At 42.7% G+C, this 18016-nt stretch overlaps 1 protein-coding gene and 1 long non-coding RNA gene across 3 annotated transcripts in view; one reads left to right on the forward strand and one right to left on the reverse strand.

Moving 5' to 3' along the window:
• LOC124123889 (probable methyltransferase-like protein 24) overlaps window positions 1-18016 on the reverse strand; it is a 98997-nt gene that overhangs the window by 30091 nt on the left and 50890 nt on the right. The window lies entirely within an intron of this gene.
• Window positions 11519-14448, forward strand: LOC125381042. Of its 2 annotated transcripts, none has more exons than XR_007221661.1 (3): window positions 11519-11635; window positions 13311-13382; window positions 13809-14448. It is a non-coding gene; the product is annotated as an uncharacterized LOC125381042 (long non-coding RNA). The 2 variants fall into 2 exon arrangements; XR_007221660.1 differs by lacking the exon at window positions 11519-11635 and adding an exon at window positions 12086-12307.

Consider the following 18016-nt stretch of genomic DNA (forward strand, 5'->3'; position numbering starts at 1 on the left):
CAAATATTAAACCAGTTTGAAAAAAAAAACACTTCTAAGTGTTGTCCGAGAATATATTGTATATCAAACGACGTAAAAAACAGTTCCGAGACCAAGACCAAGACCATTCTTTCAGAGATGTGTGCATATAGTTTAACGAAAAATATTATCCATTTTGTTAAAATAATATATTCAGTTTTACTTATAAAATAAAATGAAACGGCTATTCATGGACATTGGTTATTTGAACTTATGATATTGACTATTACACATGAAAGAATAATCTTAGCTGCTTGGTATTAGGAAACTATTGTGTATATACATTAAGTACACTTTTATAGATATTTGCCATTTGAATAAACTACAAACAAAAGAGTTAGAAATGGTATTAAACTATTAGGCTGTCATATGATATTGTGGGACGTGATATTACAAATGGTTCAGTATAGTTACATGTATATGAAATGATATGATGTGACATGACATGATGTGATATGATATGATAAGTGTTGTGGTATGATATGATACATGAGGGGATATGATGCAATATGGTATGTGTATTATAGAAATTGGGTAAATACTGTTTTTTAGTGTACATATTATACGGCTTGCGGTCGTCCAGTGTTGAATAAATATTGATTGATTGATATGATATAAATTGGCATGGAATGACATGGCATTATATGGTATGATATGATAAGATATGATGGGACAAGCTATGAAATTGCTAATGTGTTGTGTGATATGACATGTTGAAATGTGATATAATGTAGGTGTGATATATGGTACGATGGTATGTATGGTATGTTATGATATGATAATGGTATATGAAATAATACTATATAGTATGATCTTATAATAATGATACAATATTATATGATGTTATAGAATATGTTGTATGATATAACAAGTTGTGATATGGTAAAGTAGAAATTATGAAATTACAGGGTATGGTATTGTACTGTATGTGTGGAATTATGTGACTGCGTCGAGATGCGATGTGGAATGACGTGAGGTGATTTGGTGAGATATGTAAACTAGTGTCCAAAAGAAACGATACCAACTTATTTTCAAAATTGTTTTCTACTAAGTGAATTGTCAAGTATGAAAACATGCCAATTCGTATTGCATATCCCAAACACAGCATAGTCGATAAAAAATACCGGGGACACGTGATCACTTCCGGGAAAACACGTAAATTTCGTGAAAGTGACATTTCCCTCTCTAGCATGTTCTGCACGTGCAGAAAAACTGTATAAAACGGCTGATCAGACACATTGATATCACAGCAACAAAAAGAACACAAGATATGCCACGTTTGACAGCCATCGAGAGAGAGAGAGCCGTTGGAATGGTCCAACAAGGAGCGTCACACGTCGACGTCGCCAGAAGGTTGGGCTGCGCACGCATCACTATCACCAGGTTGATGCAGCGGTTACGTCAGACAGGTCAGACGTCAGACAGGCCCAGGAGTGGAAGACCACGAGTAACCACGCCCCGTGAAGATCGTTACATCCGGGTATTACACCTGAGGAACCGCACCGTAACAGCGACGTCCACGGCGGCTACAGCACTGGGACACAGGATCAGTCGACAGACCGTCTACAGGAGACTACGGCAGTATGGTATCCGGCCACGTCATCCCTACCGCGGACCGATCCTGACGCCTCGACACCGGAACAACAGACTGATCTGGGCCAGGCGAGTTCGACGTTGGCAACGGCGGGACTGGGCACGTGTTATGTTCTCTGATGAGAGCAGATTCCTCATCTTCAGAAACGATGGACGGCAGCTTGTATACCGACGATTTGGTGAACGTTTGGCGCCTAACTGTTTCCAACAGGTCCGGCCGTTTGGAGGTGGAGGGTTAATGGTTTGGGGTGGCATATGTGGTTACGTCAAAACGATGCTTGTCGTAATTCGTGGAAACCTGAATGCACAGCGTTATCTTGATGACATCCTACGGCCTGTTGTGGTGCCCTTTATTCAGCAACAGCCTCGTGTACTCCTTTTCCAACATGACAATGCAAGGCCACACACAGCAAGATTGACACAGAACTTCCTTGCCAACGCCAACGTAAAGGTTTTGCCATGGCCCGCATGTTCACCGGACATGAATCCCATCGAGCACTTATGGGACCACCTCGATCGGCAAATCCGACGTCGCCGTGTGCCTCCAGTCAACGTCCAGGACTTGGAACGAGGTCTCCTCGAGGAATGGCAACGCATCACTCCCAACGTCATCAGACGTTTGACGTCATCAGTCCGTAGGCGTGTTCTGGCATGTTTTGATGCTCACGGTGGACATACCCGCTACTGACTTGACTTTGAGACGTGTGGTGTGACATTTCCCGTTGTTTCTGTGATCAGTGCTCTAACGAAATGTTCATTTTTCGACCCCACCCATCTTTAAAGGCTTGTCATATCGGTTGTACAGATTTTATTGAAATGAATTTTTTTTTTGCACGGATGTTGTGAAAGGATTTCTCAAAAGCATAACACCAATCCTAAACTTCTGCATTGTTTAGTTTTTCTTTTATGTCGTTGCAAACAGGTGGTATCGTTTCTTTTGGACACTAGTTAACATAAATTGTATAAAATTGTATATTCTTCAAATTGTACTATAGGCCTGTGGCCTCTTCAGTACGTGAAATAAAGATTGAGACTATTACATATCCCAAGAAATACGTACATGCTGCAGTTACATTTACACTTCATCTTGTAACACTTGTCCAAAGGAAAAAATATCGTATTTGACACTATAAAATTTTCAATTTTTATGTAAAAAATGTTAAGACAAACAGGAGATTATCAAAGGTTCGTTCATACATGTTGTGGCCTATATTTACGTATGATAACATTGACAAATATCCAAAGTGAAATTATTTGTGTGAAAAATGTATAAAAGATATGCAAAATCTACAGGCTTGCTCACATGGCTGATGACATTACCCCTGTGTGACCGGGTGGTCAGGCTTGCTGACATGGCTGATGACATTACTCCTATGTGCCCGGGTGGTCAGGCTTGCTGACATGGCTGATGACATTAGTCCTGTGTGACCAGGTGGTCAGGCTTGCTGACATGGCTGATGACATTACCCCTGTGTGACCAGGTGGTCAGGCTTGCTGACATGGCTGATGACATAACCCCTGTGTGACCGGGTGGTCAGTCTTGCTGACATGGCTGATGACATTACCCCTGTGTGCCCGGGTGGTCAGTCTTGCTGACATGGCTGATGACATTAGTCCTGTGTGACCGGGTGGTCAGGCTTGCTGACATGGCTGATGACATTACCCCTGTGTGACCGGGTGTTCAGTCTTGCTGACATGGCTGATGACATTAGTCCTGTGTGACCGGGTGGTCAGTCTTGCTGACATGGCTGATGACATAACCCCTGTGTGACCGGGTGGTCAGTCTTGCTGACATGGCTGATGACATTACCCCTGTGTGACCGGGTGGTCAGTCTTGCTGACATGGCTGATGACATTACCACTGTGTGACCGGGTGTTCAGTCTTGCTGACATGGCTGATGACATTAGTCCTGTGTGACCGGGTGGTCAGTCTTGCTGACATGGCTGATGACATTACCCCTGTGTGACCGGGTGATCAGTCTTGCTGACATGGCTGATGACATTACCCCTGTGTGACCGGGTGGTCAGTCTTGCTGACATGGCTGATGACATTACCCCTGTGTGCCCGGGTGTTCAGTCTTGCTGACATGGCTGATGACATTACCCCTGTGTGACCGGGTGGTCAGTCTTGCTGACATGGCTGATGACATTAGTCCTGTGTGACCGGGTGGTCAGGCTTGCTGACATGGCTGATGACATTACCCCTGTGTGCCCGGGTGGTCAGTCTTGCTGACATGGCTGATGACATTACCCCTGTGTGACCGGGTGATCAGTCTTGCTCACATGGCTGATGACATTACCCCTGTGTGCCCGGGTGGTCAGTCTTGCTGACATGGCTGATGACATTACCCCTGTGTGACCGGGTGTTCAGTCTTGCTGACATGGCTGATGACATTACTCCTGTGTGACCGGGTGATCAGTCTTGCTGACATGGCTGATGACATTACCCCTGTGTGACCGGGTGGTCAGGCTTGCTGACATGGCTGATGACATTACTCCTATGTGCCCGGGTGGTCAGGCTTGCTGACATGGCTGATGACATTACCCCTGTGTGCCCGGGTGGTCAGGCTTGCTGACATGGCTGATGACATTAGTCCCGTGTGACCGGGTGTTCAGTCTTGCTGACATGGCTGATGACATTAGTCCTATGTGCCCGGGTGTTCAGTCTTGCTGACATGGCTGATGACATTACCCCTGTGTGACCGGGTGTTCAGGCTTGCTGACATGGCTGATGACATTACCCCTGTGTGACCGGGTGGTCAGTCTTGCTGACATGGCTGATGACATTAGTCCTGTGTGACCGGGTGGTCAGGCTTGCTGACATGGCTGATGACATTACTCCTGTGTGACCGGGTGATCAGTCTTGCTGACATGGCTGATGACATTACCCCTGTGTGACCGGGTGTTCAGGCTTGCTGACATGGCTGATGACATTACCCCTGTGTGACCGGGTGTTCAGTCTTGCTGACATGGCTGATGACATTACCCCTGTGTGACCAGGTGGTCAGGCTTGCTGACATGGCTGATGACATTACCCCTGTGTGACCGGGTGGTCAGTCTTGCTGACATGGCTGATGACATAACCCCTGTGTGACCGGGTGGTCAGTCTTGCTGACATGGCTGATGACATTACCCCTGTGTGACCGGGTGTTCAGTCTTGCTGACATGGCTGATGACATTACCCCTGTGTGACCAGGTGGTCAGGCTTGCTGACATGGCTGATGACATTACCCCTGTGTGACCGGGTGGTCAGTCTTGCTGACATGGCTGATGACATAACCCCTGTGTGACCGGGTGGTCAGTCTTGCTGACATGGCTGATGACATTACCCCTGTGTGACCGGGTGGTCAGTCTTGCTGACATGGCTGATGACATTACCACTGTGTGACCGGGTGTTCAGTCTTGCTGACATGGCTGATGACATTACCCCTGTGTGACCGGGTGGTCAGTCTTGCTGACATGGCTGATGACATTACCCCTGTGTGACGAGGTGGTCAGGCTTGCTGACATGGCTGATGACATTACCCCTGTGTGACCGGGTGGTCAGTCTTGCTGACATGGCTGATGACATTACCCCTGTGTGACCGGGTGTTCAGTCTTGCTGACATGGCTGATGACATTACCCCTGTGTGACCAGGTGGTCAGGCTTGCTGACATGGCTGATGACATTACCCCTGTGTGACCGGGTGGTCAGTCTTGCTGACATGGCTGATGACATAACCCCTGTGTGACCGGGTGGTCAGTCTTGCTGACATGGCTGATGACATTACCCCTGTGTGACCGGGTGTTCAGTCTTGCTGACATGGCTGATGACATTACCCCTGTGTGACCAGGTGGTCAGGCTTGCTGACATGGCTGATGACATTACCCCTGTGTGACCGGGTGGTCAGTCTTGCTGACATGGCTGATGACATAACCCCTGTGTGACCGGGTGGTCAGTCTTGCTGACATGGCTGATGACATTACCCCTGTGTGACCGGGTGGTCAGTCTTGCTGACATGGCTGATGACATTACCACTGTGTGACCGGGTGTTCAGTCTTGCTGACATGGCTGATGACATTACCCCTGTGTGACCGGGTGGTCAGTCTTGCTGACATGGCTGATGACATTACCCCTGTGTGACGAGGTGGTCAGGCTTGCTGACATGGCTGATGACATTACCCCTGTGTGACCGGGTGGTCAGTCTTGCTGACATGGCTGATGACATTACCCCTGTGTGACCGGGTGTTCAGTCTTGCTGACATGGCTGATGACATTACCCCTGTGTGACCGGGTGGTCAGGCTTGCTGACATGGCTGATAACATTAGTCCTATGTGATCGGGTGGTCAGGCTTGCTGACATGGCTGATGACATTACCCCTGTGTGACCAGGTGGTCAGTCTTGCTGACATGGCTGATGACATTACCCCTGTGTGACCGGGTGGTCAGTCTTGTTGACATGGCTGATGACATTACCCCTGTGTGACCGGGTGGTCAGTCTTGCTGACATGGCTGATGACATTACTCCTGTGTGACCGGGTGATCAGTCTTGCTGACATGGCTGATGACATTACCCCTGTGTGACCGGGTGGTCAGTCTTGCTGACATGGCTGATGACATTACCCCTGTGTGCCCGGGTGGTCAGTCTTGCTGACATGGCTGATGACATTACCCCTGTGTGACCGGGTGGTCAGTCTTGCTGACATGGCTGATGACATTACCCCTGTGTGACCAGGTGGTCAGTCTTGCTGACATGGCTGATGACATTAGTCCTGTGTGACCGGGTGGTCAGTCTTGCTGACATGGCTGATGACATTACCCCTGTGTGACCGGGTGGTCAGGCTTGCTGACATGGCTGATGACATTACTCCTGTGTGCCCGGGTGGTCTTATTTCTATCGTTATTTCATGTACCCGACGTGGTTCAGATATCTCAACTGCATGTACTTACATCGCGCCGTCATATAATCTGTTTTGTCATATAATCTGTTTTGTCATATAATCTGTTTTGTCATATAATCTGTTTTGTCATATAATCTGTTTTGCTGACTGTAACAATCATTGACACTAGGTTTTGTAAATCAGTTCTGATACACCTGAAGACGGGCGCGGGTGGTAGTCACCGTCAGCAGCAACGACAATACAGCCATTAGGACAACATGAATCATCGCTGCACTGGCAGCCAGTACCCCAACGAGTCAGCTTATAACTCAAGTATGCCATTTACTCAAAATCCCCATAAAATCAATGCTGTACATGTTAAATATCCCCCATCGCGTGTATTACATCTGCTTCTGCTTCTGCTTCTGAACAACTGACTTGTCTGTGCGTGTGTTTGTGACGGCTGCCGACGGTGGGGCAGGATACGCTCACCTTTTCGCGAAAACCTGGTACCATCATTATTCAATAGTGTTTGTTTGCTTGTTTTTCTGTGTTTTTGTTGTTGTTTTTTTAACGCCACACTCAGCATTATTCCAACTATATGACGCCTGTCTGTAAATAATCGAGTCTGGACCAGACAATCCAGTGATTGATATCATGATAGTTGATCGACGCAATTGGTATACGATAACATGGATCAACCAAGTCAGCGAGCTTGACCACCCGATCCCGTTAGTCGCCTCTTACGACAAGCATGGGTTGCTGAAGACCAACTCTAACCTAGATATTAACTGGTCTATTTAACAGTAATTCATAAACACCTGCTCATGAAATTGAATCGTACAATGAACTGTTTTAAGCAGAGATTTCACATGATTTTGGTTAGGTTTTGTCGCTTTTATTTCAATCGGGTCATAGCTTTTCTATCGGGATAGGTGTAAAATGTACATAACGTTAAAAGAAAACATTATAAACAGCAGTACTTCTATATTCAAAATCAAATATGAAACATTGATACACAATTCATAATCAAACCATATATGGTGCTGTGTACATATGCAGCAGGACAACCCCACAGTTCAGTACACAGAAACACGAAATGTATGTTTGATAGGACAGCCTCTCTCCTCTCTAACGCTAGGCGTCAAACCTACAATATAGTTACTTCAATAAAATTACATGAGTAAAGAGTTTAACACTCACATGTTTGCGTGGAAATTTCGTTCTATCCTACAAACAAAACTTGCGTAACTTCCGCGTGTCACATTGGGTAATACAGACGTGTGCTACATGCCATGTCGTCTTGCCAAACAACGCAGCGTTAAGACGCTATATCGTGCACTGCTTTGTCGATCTGCAGCCACGGTCTGGCGTGTGATAAATAATACCTTGTCTGATCATGTCGAAACAGTTTGGAAACTGTTCTCATTTCAAGGACCTTCTGTGCCTAATTATCATTGTGCGCGCGTGTGTGCGCGCGTGTGTGCGTGTGTGTGTGCGTGCGTGCGTGCGTGTGTGTGTGTTTTACGTCGCTCTCAGCAATATTTTAGCTATATGAAGGAGGTCTGTACATAATCACGTCTGAACCAGATAATCCAGTGATTGATACCATGATGCGCAACGACCACGCCGTCGAGGTACTTTGACACGCCATCAACAGAGTGAGAAAGCCTGACCATATCCTATCAACTGAGTTGCCGAGTGCGACCATCCCTACGGGGATGATGCCAATCGTCAATGTCATAGTGGCAACAGTTTCATGTATTGTATCGACATAGATGTGGCAGGTGTATTTCCCACTGATGACGTGTGTCAAAGAGGAGTGACAATAATTTAAACTTCCACTTGCTGACGTTCATTCTTATATTGTAGACAGTTTGTTTTGCTGTGACACTCGGGAAGTGAAGTTACAACTTACAAATGCTATTTTACCTGTGCAGTTAAAGTAGCATATGTCCGGCGTCTGTTTATGCATGTATGAACCCGGACGTAATCAAGATCACGACTGACTTAATTTATTCTTTACCGCCCGTGTGGTCTAGTGGATATAGCGTCTGCGTGGCCTGGAAGGTCGGCGGTTCGATCTCTGGCCGCGCCCTACCAAAAGACGTGAATAGATGGTACTTGTTGCTACCCTGCCTGGCGCTCGGAGTCAGTAAACTCTGGCTGAGTGGGGTATTCATGTTAAACTGTGGCATGGTATCTCAGAGAGATTAGTCAGTACGGACTACTACAACAACAAAACACACAAAAACGCACACGCGCGCGCGCGCACACACACACACACACACACACACATATATATATATACACCTATATAAGTGCAATTAACTTGGACGCGAGGTTAAACCCTTGGAAATCCTAAAATATTTGGCTTTAACTTAGACTGTGGCACAGGGTTCTGTCATATTATCCATGTGTGTCTTCCTTACACCTGCATCAATCAAATAGTTATTTGTATGTGTGACATGCTGGTATGTCGAGGTATATTTGTACACGCATATTTGTTTGTTTGTTTGTTGTTTTACCCTCTGGATGCCGAGGGTTTTTTCTGACGCACACTTTCTTAAGATCGGAAAAGTGAAGGTTGTGCGAGAACTGCGCTCACGCGGCACTGGATCTACCTCTGGCTATAAAATTACGCAGAGGAGGAGAATATTAAATTTCCTTTTTGATGGTGTAAATGTAACTGCAATTATTAAACCGGTTTAAAAAAGACACTTCTAAGTGTTGTCCGAGAATATATTTTGCGTTGAAAAACCGGTAAATTTCTCCGCCTTTTATCGTACACCGATAAAAGTACTGCGCGGTGATTTTATTAATTTGGAAACTTTACGGAAACTGTGGGCGAACAAAATACTGCCTGATATCTGAACGACATAACTACATACCAAATGGAGTTATATAAGGCCGTGGGCTAGGTATGACCCACGAGCACCCCCCACCCCCCATATCCAAACCCCACTTAATTTTTTTAAAGCCCATAAACATACTTAACATGATTTTGAATGTTAACAAGAAAAAATATGGGACGAACCTGTTGTTACAGCCTTTCAAAGTATGGTACCCCATATCGCGTTTTCGCCCGGTTTTGCCGTATATCACTTGGGGGTATGATTACGTTTTGGGTTGTCATCTTACTAGTGATCCACTGATCTTCAAGTGTGATATACCACTGGAAGCCATATATAAGTACCTCTCCAATGAGATATCAATAGTTGGAATTGAGTGAATATGGACCAACCCATGGCAAATCGAACGTCATATATCCCGACAAAACCAAATTCTTCTCGCAGAAACCTTTAATCCGGTATATGTTCTAGGTACGTGTGCCTGATTCCACCATAATCTTCTAACACGTGTTCCAGTACATCTCTTGAAGTACTTACTTAACATGTGATGTTACCAGGTGAAAATATTTTGCACAATTTGGAACAAATTTACTCTTATAATGTCAGAGTAGGATACCTAATATTGCATTCTCGGCTTAGCTACATCGGAACAACGCTTGGATGTATGCTCAGGATTTGGCTTGTCATCTTGTGTGTTATTCACCGACCTCGATGTGTTATATACCATAGGAAACCATATATAAACATCATTATTTGATGTAGGCTGATTATTGATCTACTTGTGGACAATCATACAGAATACTTCTTGACAACTCTGATATCACTCACTTTTGTATGCATATAAGAGGTTCACAGTATAATGCTCGAGTCGATTGTAGAATGAAATGGACATATGTGTAACATATTCAAGATGGCAACCATAAAGCTGTGCAAAAAGAACTGATCATAATGTTAATGTAATTCCAGCAAATATACAAATCAATTTCTTGGACGCAGGCTTGATATTTTGACAAATTTTGCCATTTCAAGTTGAGTTTCCGATTCTTTAGTATAGGTACTAGTTAAGGTGAATTTGCAGGGGGGCACCACCGAAGGTAAAAGACGAATTCACTTACTAACATTTAATTCATACATAACTTAGCTACTTAAGTTTCCAATGTACAGAAAATTTCCAAATGCGAATCGTCCAAATCGTATATGAATGGCTTGAAATGAACAGGGACCATGCATTCACAGAAATAAATTATATTCCAATTACATACTTAAGATTCTCTTACAGAATACCCAAGTTAATATATATGGAAATGTCCCACCTTGTAACAATGTCATCACCGTGATTATGTGTCTTTTGAGGTTGAACTGTTGTGACTGAGACCAACATCTTATACAACCGGGAACAACTCGAAGACAGCTTTGACATCTCAACCTAAACGGAAACGTATCGCCAGTGATCCAGAGCCAGGGTGCTTCATATATGTACCTGGCTTGAAGTATGGCCCACTACAACGTCTGAGCCAAGCAAAAGATCCTGATAAGAAGATCGAAAAGCTGAAGGAGAGATCAAGCGTAGAAGGATGGCAGAACCTCCAGAAATGCCAAATCAAATGGACGTGTCACGTACAAGCCTGCCGGCAGTTCTGGAAAAAAACAATGGCTATCACAGAGAATATTATCAGCGTTTTACAATGAACCTTGACCGTTTGAAACAACGTGGAATTGAATCTTTAGGAAGGCTTTGGGAAAACTTTTGTAAGAATCCGCTACGCGGATTCATACAGTTTGCCCATCGGTTTTTCGATTCATACCTCAATGAACCGAAAAAAATAAACAGTCAATCCTTAAACAACTTTCGATCGTTGACAGACCAAACTGAAACCAGTTGCAAAATCTGGTTGCGCATGAATATTGATATATGCCCAAATATGGGCATTGTTGACATTTCTATGCATACGCAATAACAACATGCGCCTGCAGTTGTGTTTGCAAACATAACAGCACCGACGCTCTAGATCCCTTTGGAAAACTTTATTCAACTTATGGTAATTCAAGCGCCATGTTGTTAGTACGCAGGATGGTTCGGTTTCCTTGATCTGTCAGCTGAATTGATATCATGTGAATGAACTGTAATCGGCCAAACTCGTCCCTTTCCGTAACTGCTGCAGACATGACCGCTCTTCATTCGTGACCGACTCGTGTTATTCCGGGTCAAGCAGGTCTACCCATAATTCCCTGTATGGCCGAGGGCGCCATTTTGGAACACAAATGTAAACAAACACTCAAACCTCGTGTAATCGATGGTAACGCTTGAAAAGGTAAGAATTCATGGCTAACCCTTGCCCAAAGCCAGCTGACCCTAATGACCGAAAAACGGGTGTTGGATCGTAAAGACGTGTAGAAGTGTCCCTAAGACCGAGAACGGGTGTTTCATTGTAAAGATGTGTAAGTTTCCCTAAGACCGAGAACGGGTGTTTCATTGTAAAGATGTGTAAGTTTCCCTAAGACCGAGAACGGGTGTTTCATTGTTAAGATGTGTAAGTTTCCCTAAGACCGAGAACGGGTGTTTCATTGTAAAGATGTGTAAGTTTCCCTAAGACCGAGAACGGGTGTTTCATTGTAAAGATGTGTAAGTTTCCCTAAGACCGAGAACGGGTGTTTCATTGTAAAGATGTGTAAGTTTCCCTAAGACCGAGAACGGGTGTTTCATTGTAAAGATGTGTAAGTTTCCCTAAGACCGAAAACGGGTGTTGGATCGTGAAGCGAGAGTCACCAGAGCGTGAGGCACGGTAACGGTATAACGAGACAGCGGTGGCACTATAGCGCGGTAATTGAGCGGATGGTAGAGCTCGGGCTGCGCCCGGTAAACTGCATTGTTGCCCACGGAAATCCCGGTCGAAATCCACCTGAGCCATCCACAACGAGGACGTCAAGTATTTCGAAAACTCGATTGACAGCCGAAGGAAGGAAGAGCAGCTTGTGGATGCCAGGTACGTAGCAGTAAAAACCGGCTACACTCATCAGACCGTCAATCACTCGATAAACTTTAAAGATCCAAAGACCGGGGCACACACGAACACAATAGAGTCAATGTGGCGTGCAGTGAAGAATTGTGCCATTCCAAGTTCCGGGACACAGAAATCACTGTATGATTCCTACTTCGTAGAGTACATTTTTCGCAAGAAGTACCTGAGCGGCGCCCCTGATAAGTTCCTGGCCCTTCCTGGATGCAGTAAAGCGCGTCTACACGCCCACGTTGGACAGTGTCGCAGCTCGTCTCGAGGAACGTAAAGCTCTCCGTTCCATCGAGAACGTAGTTGCGGCAACCGAAAGCGCCACTGCCTAAGCCACGCCTTGACGTGTTTCGGCCCAAAGTGACAGTTCCCAAACAAACAGACAGCCAACCGAAACACGTCTGCAGTTTCCCTCCGGGAAACCAAGCTGCACTGATGAGTCCTGGTGGGACGAAACGTGTCTAAAGGGATTACTCTAATCGGATTAAACGGATTCTAATCGGATTAAACGGATTAACGCTTAAATGTCCTTGGGCGTAATAAAGTATTATCTTATTCATAACATTTCTGAACAAAGTGTCATATCAAGGTTAGATCTCTGTCAAAACAGTGCCATGGAAAAGCCAAACAAATAGCCTAGAAATAAAAGTAAATACTGCATTGCATTAATCTGCATTTCAAGAAAATTTAGCAATAATTCATGGAATGATATTGACCTCGGTGAGGATCTTTCTGCATTGTCGAACAAGTTATTCCCTATGTAATGTATGTGTTGAATGACCCTGACTTTGTTGTCAAAATATTGTTTTGACATTTGTTAAATATGGGGATAAATGTCATCTCTGAATGTTTGACATGAATTATTATAATTAGGGCAGTTCTAAGTTGGAATCACAACTGGGGTCTTTTCATTTGAATCAAATGTACAACATGTACAGTTTGGACATTTCTATGATGTGAATGCTACTTATGTTTGTAGAGTGTCCGGATGAATAAAAGAGACATTCATCTGTGCAGCATCAATGCAAAGAAAGACCATAGAAGAGCAACAGTGAGTGATAAATATTTTGAAATTATTCTGTTTGGTTCATATATATAAATATATATTTTTCCATGTTGATGAGTTGAAACAATCACTAAATGGCATCTCTTCAGTCCCAGCAGTCTATGCTTGCCATACAAGCCTAATTAATAGATCGGGTAGTGATCGAGTGGGCTCATTGATCGCATGTTACGTAATCATACCACAATGATGTGGGATATTGTCCATAACAGTTATCATCGGTTTGTCTGGGCCGAGTTCATAACATTAATCTCTGGTTTGTCTGGTTGAGATTTGAGATGTGATTATCTTAAATGTTTGGCATATAACAAGACTCACATATGATAACTTATGTGATTTTGCTGCCTTCTATCTGTAAGTACATGTGGCAACAATTCTTTTTGATTGCTTAAATCTTTGTACATAATGCTGCAGAAACTGAAGTCCTGCTTGAGATCCCTGGATGAGTACTCCAGGCTGACAGTCAGGAAGGACCAGACAAGGGAGTCATTAACAGAGAGTGCACCCCTTCAGATATCAGAGGTTATTTGCAGACAGCGATGACGAGGGTCCTGTTATTTCAATGGAGGCCGACCGAGAAGTTGTATGCTAAATGGTACTGGGACACACAAAGGCTGGTCTGGCTAATGTGAGAAGACCAACCAATGCCAAGCTGGAGTGGAATCCTTCCAGGACATTCAAGACATTCTTGTCTTGAGCCATGTGGTAAACACTTGAAAGGAATGATAAATGGGACTTATTGTCTTTAAATGTGGACCCAAACACCAAATGGAAAGTTCACAATTCTACTAACACAATGCAGCAGAGATAGAGTCCAACTGGTATCCCCTCATCCTGGTTCCTGTTCATCCATGGCAATATAGAAAGAAAAGGAGGATTGAGGGAAAGTAAGTTCTCTGAACTGGTGAACATAATCCGTAGGTACTGTCAAGCGAACAGTTATCACACTCTGTTATGAGTATTGAAGAATAGGATGAAATTGCATACTGCATCAGGAACCATCATGTGAACACTGTTCAATGTGCGATATACTATAGGCATATGAATAAAAGAAATTGATAATTTGATTGTTGCTTATGTTTCATTTGCCAGCTGTGTAAATGGGGATGTTTCATGATTTTGCCTCAGTTTAATAGCCACACTTATCTTATGAAACCATGCATTGCTTGGGCATCTCAGGAATAGATAACACATGTTTCCTTAGCTCTGAGAACGTCTGATGACACATTGATCTGTTATGTCAAAGGTCAAAGTCACAACCAGCCAAAAAAGTTTGTTTGTGATCTAAATTTGGGCAGGGGTCGAAGTTGGAAAGAGGTCGTGCGTGACCTATATATACTACATTTTGCCCTAAATTGCCTTTTCTGCAGAAGCCTTAGTCACTCTTATACATATACTGGTTATATTATTTTCATATTTTGGTCAATGATATGTTGAATTCTACCAAAGGACTGCATATTTGGTTTTTGTGCTGGATAGCACTTTGAAATGTTTTTGAAATATTTATCACTGATATTGAAGGTCAAATTCACACTCAAAAGTGATAACTCATGAAGGGGTCATTCATTAAGTATTTCTGCAATTATGACTCAAATGCCTATTTCTGGAGATATTTGTGAAGTATTAAGCACGTAGTTGTTATATTATTTGAATACACATATACATGTATGAGCAGTGGTTACAACTCCAGTGTCAAATTAACTCTCTTTCTCTTTTAATAAAAGAATTCACAGTAACTGAGGAAGATCTCACTGTAGTACCATAAAACTAGGGTGAGGCAAATTTCAATGAAGTTAGCATTTTGGATATAACAAGTACATGTACCGTTACAAATAGTCTTATTATCATAAGGCCCAAGTGAGCACATTGTCAATGACTTTTTCTTTTTCTCAGTACAAACTGGAAGTCTGGACATGAAATTTAAGGATATCATTATACGAGAACTGATGTTTGTTCATTAAATACCATTAGCATCTGAAAAGGACAATATATGAAATTGAACAATTGTCTTCTCCAAAAATGTTTTAGGAGGATATGTACCATTAAAGTAACACAGAATATTACAACAGCTATCTGTAATGCACAGGCTAACATTATTTACCAGAATCAAGACATGAAGAAAATTTGCATCCGGATACCTTCCGGAAACCTTCCAGATGCCTTCAGCAACCCTCAAATTTCTTGGTATTTTCAAGATAATTTTTTATGTGTTTTTTGTTAACTTTCACACTTAAGTTAACAAACACCAAATATTTATCACTGATATTGAAGGTCAAATTCACACTCAAAAGTGATAACTCATGAAGGGGTCATTCATTAAGTATTTCTGCAATTATGACTCAAATGCCTATTTCTGGAGATATTTGTGAAGTATTAAGCACGTAGTTGTTATATTATTTGAATACACATATACATGTATGAGCAGTGGTTACAACTCCAGTGTCAAATTAACTCTCTTTCTCTTTTAATAAAAGAATTCACAGTAACTGAGGAAGATCTCACTGTAGTACCATAAAACTAGGGTGAGGCAAATTTCAATGAAGTTAGCATTTTGGATATAACAAGTACATGTACCGTTACAAATAGTCTTATTATCATAAGGCCCAAGTGAGCACATTGTCAATGACTTTTTCTTTTTCTCAGTACAAACTGGAAGTCTGGACATGAAATTTAAGGATATCATTATACGAGAACTGATGTTTGTTCATTAAATACCATTAGCATCTGAAAAGGACAATATATGAAATTGAACAATTGTCTTCTCCAAAAATGTTTTAGGAGGATATGTACCATTAAAGTAACACAGAATATTACAACAGCTATCTGTAATGCACAGGCTAACATTATTTACCAGAATCAAGACATGAAGAAAATTTGCATCCGGATACCTTCCGGAAACCTTCCAGATGCCTTCAGCAACCCTCAAATTTCTTGGTATTTTCAAGATAATTTTTTATGTGTTTCACACTTAAGTTAACAAAATGCACCCCCCAAATTTTGACATTTTTTTTGGAAAGTTTCCGGAAGGTATCCGGGCCGGATCCAAAATGGGAAGGTATCCGGAAGGTTTCCGGAAGACGGAAACCTACACTTTTTTTGCTGTGATATTGTTTCCACATCATAATAATACACTTATTTTAAAATAAACTTGTTATAATGTGCCTTCTCTCTATGTTGATTGTACTTATGTGTTGTGCACTTATTGTGCATATATTTTGTAGTTTGTGATAGTGTAATATTGCCACTGTTTCTTCATGGAATTTTACGCAATACATATCTCATCTTCCACATCTTTGTTGAATGATAGTTTGTTACAGTTGTGTACGGGGGCACGGTTGGCCAAAGTCGCCTTATGCGTTGCAATTCGATATGCAGGGTGGTGTCCCTTGGGCACGCCAGAAACCTATGACAGTGTGTTCGAATCCCGGTTCGCCCCGATTATGTTGTCAGCACTATACCCGTGCTCATGGGTTTCACCAAAGTGGTGAACGTCTAATACCTGCATCACTTCGGGCTTTCCTTCCACATCAAGCCGACACGCCGTGATATAACTGGAATTATACTATTCAAAGCGGCGTTAAACCCAACTCACTCACTCACTACTCTTGTGTACGGTTCCGTTTGGTTAACTGGGTTTGTGTTGTGATTACTTCCGGCTTAAATTTGAAGTATGTTCAGAAGAATGTTACTATGTTCAAGCCAAACATCGTGAATATATCATGCAACCGAATTATGTTTCAGGAGAATAATTGCAAACTAAGGGTCATCATGTTTATTTCCAATGTATCCAGAAGCAAAGATCTTAAGCGGGTGTATAATCTCTGCAGATAGTTAAAACAACTGTCAATACAATAAACCATGCAGAAACATAAACCGCCGTATGAAACGGTATGAATCATATTTTACATACAGTGAACTACTTGAAACTGTGCTCAAATCTTCACAGCAAGCACCATACATGTGATTGTGAAGACAACTTATTACAAATAGCTGATATCAAACCCGTTGTTTTGCATGTGTTGTTTATTGAAGTCATGCTTCATAGAAGCCTGGTATTTAATCGTGTCGAACAATAATTTGCAATAGCAATGTGAAGGGAGAACGACTGAGTACGCGTTACATGCTTGACCTTAATTCCTCCCTGGAACCATTCTCGCTGGCTGCCGGAATAACATACGATACATTGCAAAGGTAGTGCGCAAACAAGAGCTATTCGGGTAAGGGAGATAATCACTCACTCTCTATATTGAAACAGCTTGAATAAGATACGATGTACAGCATTGCAAGGTCACGCGTGATAAAGCTCTATACTACGCATACAGCTAAAGGAGATAATCGCTCGATGCGTAATAGGTCGATTTGTTAGTAAATTTATTGAACCTAATAAAGTCGATATATTTAATTTAATATCATAGATACAAATATGAAATTTTGGAGCTCGATAGGCACATGTTGTCGTTGTACAAAGGCATTGAAAACTGTTCATTGTCACGTCACATAAGACCACAAGGGTGCAATCACGGCTCAATCACCAGCTGAATACAAAACAGAATAATACATCAAGATGACAGTTTTCATGTAAAGATTAAGTATTTCTAAGCAAATTAAAGATACATATATCT

This window comes from Haliotis rufescens, unplaced genomic scaffold, assembly GCF_023055435.1.
Source record: "Haliotis rufescens isolate VD_foot unplaced genomic scaffold, xgHalRufe1.0.p SCAF_16, whole genome shotgun sequence".
Lineage (NCBI taxonomy): Eukaryota > Metazoa > Mollusca > Gastropoda > Lepetellida > Haliotidae > Haliotis > Haliotis rufescens.